Here is a 6,000-nt window from a genome sequence, read left to right as displayed (position 1 = left end):
CGTTGAACAAATGAGGGTCCCACACACAAGTGCTCGTGAGGTCAGACACGTTCACTGCTTCTTTGCTTTTCTTTGTGTGCTTAATGACTGCACCTAGAACCCACTTACCATGTGTATTACATACCTGCACATGCAATTGTCTAAGCAAGGTTGCATGTGAATATCAAAATTCGTATAATTTCAAAACCCTTAGGATAAATTTATATTTAGCTTTTGAAAGCTAAATATATTATTGAAAATTCATTTGAATAAACTTTATATTTAATAATTGAGCCAGCACTTGCTGTAGGCTGTGGGGGAATGTCCAGTAGCAGCAGCCCAGATGAAACCACAAATTCTGAAAGCAGCAAGTCTTTGCTCTTTCTCAGCTTCACCACAAAGAATGGGGCATTTCAGGGGCTAGGGAGAGTCCTGGTCTGAGGAATTTTATATTTCCTCAGGCTTCACTATTTTAGTTCAAAATCCTGTTTTTAAAAAGTGAACTCTCAGGGAGTTAGGAGCAATTACATTAGGAGGATTTGACTATTAGCAGACAGACAATGAATTAGGCTTTAATTAATTGGAAGAGGAGAAGATGATTGGTCTGATCCATGCAGTTGGTGTGGTGAAGTGTCACCTGTATCTGCTGGAATATTTACTTCAGGACATGTAGCTTTATACATAAACATTGATCTGTTCAAACACTCCCCTTGTTCTGAGTGAAAAATCCTGAATATTTTGATCTCTTTCTTGCACATAGAAAATGGACTGTAAAACAGCTAAATGTTCTGCAGACATAACAGGAAGGCTGATTAACTTGTTTCCTTTATGCTAATTTAGCGAAGTTTGAAATGAAATCTAATGGTAGATATCATAACAAGCAAATCCCTTTCTGTTAATAACACAAGAAAAGTAGCAACTAGTGTGGGATTAAAGGAGCAGTATAATTTATATAATTTAGCATAATGAAAAACATATTGCTTTGCACCAGAAATACCATCATTAATGCGAGAATGCAGATTATTCTTTCTTTCTTTGCACCTGGTTACTTTGCCCTCCCTGTGCCTCCATCCCTGCCATGTAACAGCCTTCCATGGGCTTCCACAGGTGGTGATGTGACATCATTTTACCATGATCTCAGCAGACTTTGAGCTGATGGTTTATTGTCATTGTCACAGACTGTCACAGAGGGACTGACGTGGGGTGTGTGCAACAAGGCTGACCCCAGAGACTGCACAGCAAGAGATGAGGCAACCACAAAAGCTGCCCAAAGGGCTCCTGCCCTCGTGTGGAATCCTTGGGGAAACAAATGGATCGAATTCCACCTGCAGAGAGTTGGTACAAGCACCTCGTGGTCATGTACAGGAGGAAGTTTGTCTAACAAAGCCCACATGCTCCAGCCATCTGAATGTGTTAAAAGGTTGTTAAAAGCAAGGTACTCTTGCATTTGCACAGCAATATTCTCCTCTTGCCCAGCCAACTGACAGAAGCTTGATTTTGGCACTGTTCTCCCTGAATAAAGAATTTTTGGGCAGTTCCCAAAGCCTGTCTCTTCTCTGAAGCTCTGAAGGGAACAAAATGAAACAGTTCCTCTCCTTTTACAAATCCTTCAGCTTTCCTTAGGAAAAAAAAAATTAGTGTTTGGCATCAGGTATTGTCTGATTCCTCTTAAGTTCCATAAGCTATTATATTCAGTACTTGTAGGATTCAACCTCATCTTATTTATCAAGAGTAATTTCTTTATTGATTGTGTCAGTCTTAAAAACCAGTAAAATTTATGTGATAGTTGGACTTCAGTGACATAAACTCACACTCATATGCAAACTCAGCTACTTTCCTTTAACGATAGAAGACTGAATGATTGTTACCAGAATGCAGAGAAAATGCCTTATCCTTTTGCTTACTAGAGAGAAATGCTTTTGCATTTGGCATGACTTTGGGAGCCGCTGATGGATGGCAAGCTGATCCTGGTTTTCTAAGACATTCCTTATGTTTACTGATGGATGGGAGAATAAGGACTGTAATGTTTCTGTAGGGCATTACAGTTTTACCATGGTGCACCAAGTCTGATGTCAGTCATTTTAAGAAGGTATTGACATGTACTGAGAACAAATATGCAAAACCTTATGATTTCTTTTTAAAGCTTTGGTTCATCAAGGAATATGGATTTATGCCTAATTTCAAGTGTAAAGGCTGTTCAATAACTGTCATTCACATCATATGCTTAATCCTCTGTGACTCTTTTATCAGTTTCAGCTGGTTAGGTATTATATCTGTAATCAAACTTTTCTTAACCCAGAGGCTTGCAAAAATTGGAGAACGTGTGTGGCCAGAAGTGAAGTGTCCACTGTTTAATTAATCACAGAGTAACTTAATGTTTCTGATTCCTGGTGCAGAAGAGTAGAGATTGTGATAAAAAGAAGGAAGAGATAATGCCTAGGACGTGCAGTAATCACAACTTTATTCTAATGTATTTTTATTCATTCTTTTAGATATCTCTTAACAGAAGGGCAATTCCTGTATTTTTTTTTTCCAGGGACAAGATTGTGTCAGAACCAATTATTCCTTTCCAGAAGGCAGAGGAAGGATTTGGTACCATTTCACGTGGAAGGGATGGAAAGAGGAATATATTAATGCTGGCCAGAGAGGTCACACATTCACTTGGCAGAGGGGAATGAACCACAGGGGCCTTCTTGGGACTATGCCAACAACTGAGAGTTACAGCTGTTTTTTCCTTCTCATGCAGCCCCAGTCTGTAGCCTGGGGACTAGGGATTTGGGATCTGGACACCGTAATGAAGACCATACTTTGTCCAGCCCAGTGTGACATCTGCAGTGCTTCGGCTGCGTGTGTGAGCCCGCCCAGGGACAGGACAGGGAGGGCTCCGAGAGCTCTGTGCTGCTTGCTCTGAAAAAACACTCCTTATCTAAGCTGTGAGAAAGCTCTGAGCAGATGGCAGCGTTTCTGAGCCGCCGGGTTTCTGGAGGAGGTGGTGGTAGGAAACCAAACCAATAAATGCTGCTGCGGGAAACTGCTGAGTCAAGACCGGGGAAATCACGTGAAATGCCAAAAAAAGAACGGCTTGGTGGGGCGGTGGAGAGATCAGAGAGCAGGTTGCAGCAGAGGGCTGCAAAACTTCCTGCTAAAGCCCTGTGAAATCTGGTGTTGAGACACAGCTGGAAAAACACATTCCCGGCGCAGCAGGCCGGAGCAGAGGCACAGGCGGCGTTTTGTCACAGCCTGTTAAACAAACACGGCTCACACACACGCGGCTTGGTTTAGTCATGTGCTGGTGCTCTGGAGGGGGGGGAAAGCGGGGCAGGAGCTGGGCTTGGACACGGTGCCGGGGCAGCAGCTGCTCCTGTGCTGTCCCACTGCTGTGGGATGGGGGGCGAGGCGTGCCACTGTTGTGCTCAGAGGCATTTCCAGCTGCTGCTGGATGTGACACGTGCTAGAGCGCTCGGCAGCTGGGTTAACATGTGGCAGCAGATGAGATTTATGCGTTCTGTGAGTCACGACAAACTGCTTCTACATGTAGGTCTGTTTAACGTGAAAAAAGAACTCGTTTGACCGACAGCTCAACATGTTCTCTGGGCTTGTTACAGCGAAGTAGAACAGTGTCAATACTCTTCGCTTTTGTGGTTTTATCGACACACAGTGAGAACTTGCTGGAGATACATCTGTCAGCTTCAGAGCAGAAATTATTGTGTGAAAATGGCTCTGCACAGGAGGCACCTCCCACTTCCAGCTCTTATGAAACGTGTTGGCTGTAACATTTTCTGAGAGATTTCAGCAGGAAAGGGAGTTATATCAAAAACACAGGGTTGGGAGAGAGATTATGCAGTACACAGTCATTTTCATATCTGGATATTTTAACTGCAGGATTTCAGGGCTACAGGATCCCTTGTGACCTAGAATAACATTACATCCCTTTTACAGAGAGCATAACGATATCTGTAATTAGTCTACAGTTCCCAGCTCTGACAGAGGTTGGAAACCAGGTCTGGCAAACCCTGAGCTGATGCCTGTTTGGACTGCATCGCCCTGAGCCCTTTTGGAGAATGATCTCTCTCCAGTTTGAGGTTGTGTGTCTGCTGTGCTTTTGGAGCTGGAATTTGAAGCAGCAGCTGCTGCTGTAGGAATCAAAAGAAGCTGAAGGGATATGAGGATGGTGCCAATTCTGCAAGCAACAGAATCGCAGCTCTGTGGTTGCAGAACCAGTTCTCTGGAGGAGTGAGCCTGACCTAGTCCCTGACCACATCCTACAGCTTTACCTGTGTGGTGACAAGGTTTCAGTTCATCTCCACAGAGGCTCTGTTTTGTAATCTTTGTTCCCATCTCGTGCCCAAAAGTAGCTGTACCTCCTCCCCAGCACGCACGTGGCAGAACTTGGCCTGCCCAGTGTCTTGCCCAGCCTTTAGTGAAAATTAGTAAAGCAGCCTTGCCTCAAACTAGCACCAACTGAAGGACTTGGTGGATGTACTCAGGGGACTGTCAAAAGTGACAAAGGTATCTGTTTTTGACCATGGTAACAAATTGTTCTCATATGTATCTCAAGCTTCAGAGACTAATAAGGGTAAAACAGAACAGGCATTGTGATAATTTTGTGTGAGGTTTGGTCCAGAAGGGGAAAAAAAGCTACATATTAACTGCATATCTCGCAAATAACTCAGTACTGATATTTCACGCTGCATTAAATCTACTTCCTGCTCCAAATAGTAAAAAGAAATCTATTCCATATCATTGTAGATGCAGTTTACTTGTATGCTTGCCCTTGTCTGCAAAGTCATAGTGACTAAGCTTTGCAAAGAAGCCTGGGAGCCCTTGAGCCCTGCAATGGCCTGGGCATTATTGTCAGTCTGACACCTGACCCTCTGTGTGCCTTGATTGCATAAAGCATCTAAATGTTGGATCTACTGGAAAAGCAACTTCCTTGCTACTGCAAATACCATTAGATGGAACAGAATCTGTACACTTTTTGGAAACAACAAAATTTCATAGCAAGCTACGATGACTCAGGCATTTTAACACAGAAGCACCTAGTGACATCCCTGCTTTCCTCCAGCTCTAAAAGGTTTTTCAAGCTGACAAACAACTGGTTGTTTTAAGGAGTAAGCTAAAGAACTATCATCAATGTTATAGAGGAATTAGGTTAAGTGTATTCTCCTCTCTGAACAGTCTCATTTAGCACTGGTGTCTCACCATCAGCAGCTGAAGCTGCAGAAGCCTCAGGCCACAAGAGCTGACCAAACATAAACTTCTGATAAAACAATGCTGCTAACAAAGAACTCCCTGAATTCAGCAGATAGGAGCAGAATGAAGATGATAAGGACCCAGGAGACAATTCCAAGGTAATAAAGTAACTTCAGAAGGCGGCCAGCCCAGTGACAGTGAAATCCAGTAAGAGATCAGGAGACCATGGACCAGAATTTAGTGACTGATTTGGGGATCAGGTGATGGGTGGCATGGGTGTAACTGAGATGTGTGAACTGGGGTAGAGGTCTCTCTCTGGAAGCACCAGCTTGAGCTGTAACTAAAGAACTAACAAGACTAATTGAAAACACTCATTTAGACTTGGCATTCTCAGGGTCAGACCCAGTTACTGTGGCTGGCCTGGGTAAATCTGTAGCAATCAATAAAAATTTAGTATTTGCTGGATTTGAACTACTTTTCCTAAGCTTAAGACAAGGGGTTTATCTATGGTACTGCAATATCCTACTGCTTTTAGAAAATTAACTTTCAAAGTTCTTTTTCTTGTTTTCTTTATATCCTAATAAGCAGTGGCAAGACAAGCTGTGAGTCACTTTAAAAGTGACCTTGTATCAGGAAGCAATTACTTAACCAGAAGAAAAACCTGCTCCATTGAAGGTTAATCACCATCCATTGCTCCTCTTTCCAGTTAACTCCATATTTTACAAGATACCCTCTGCACAAAGTCTAATGTCTCTCAAGCACTTGAGTGAGGTGTTCCCTGTCCAAATGTATGTCCACAGGCCCTGGCCTCTTTAAGGGGGGAGGAAA

This window comes from Pseudopipra pipra, chromosome 13 (assembly GCF_036250125.1).
Source record: "Pseudopipra pipra isolate bDixPip1 chromosome 13, bDixPip1.hap1, whole genome shotgun sequence".
Classification (NCBI taxonomy): domain Eukaryota; kingdom Metazoa; phylum Chordata; class Aves; order Passeriformes; family Pipridae; genus Pseudopipra; species Pseudopipra pipra.
This window is presented reverse-complemented; position numbering follows the sequence as displayed.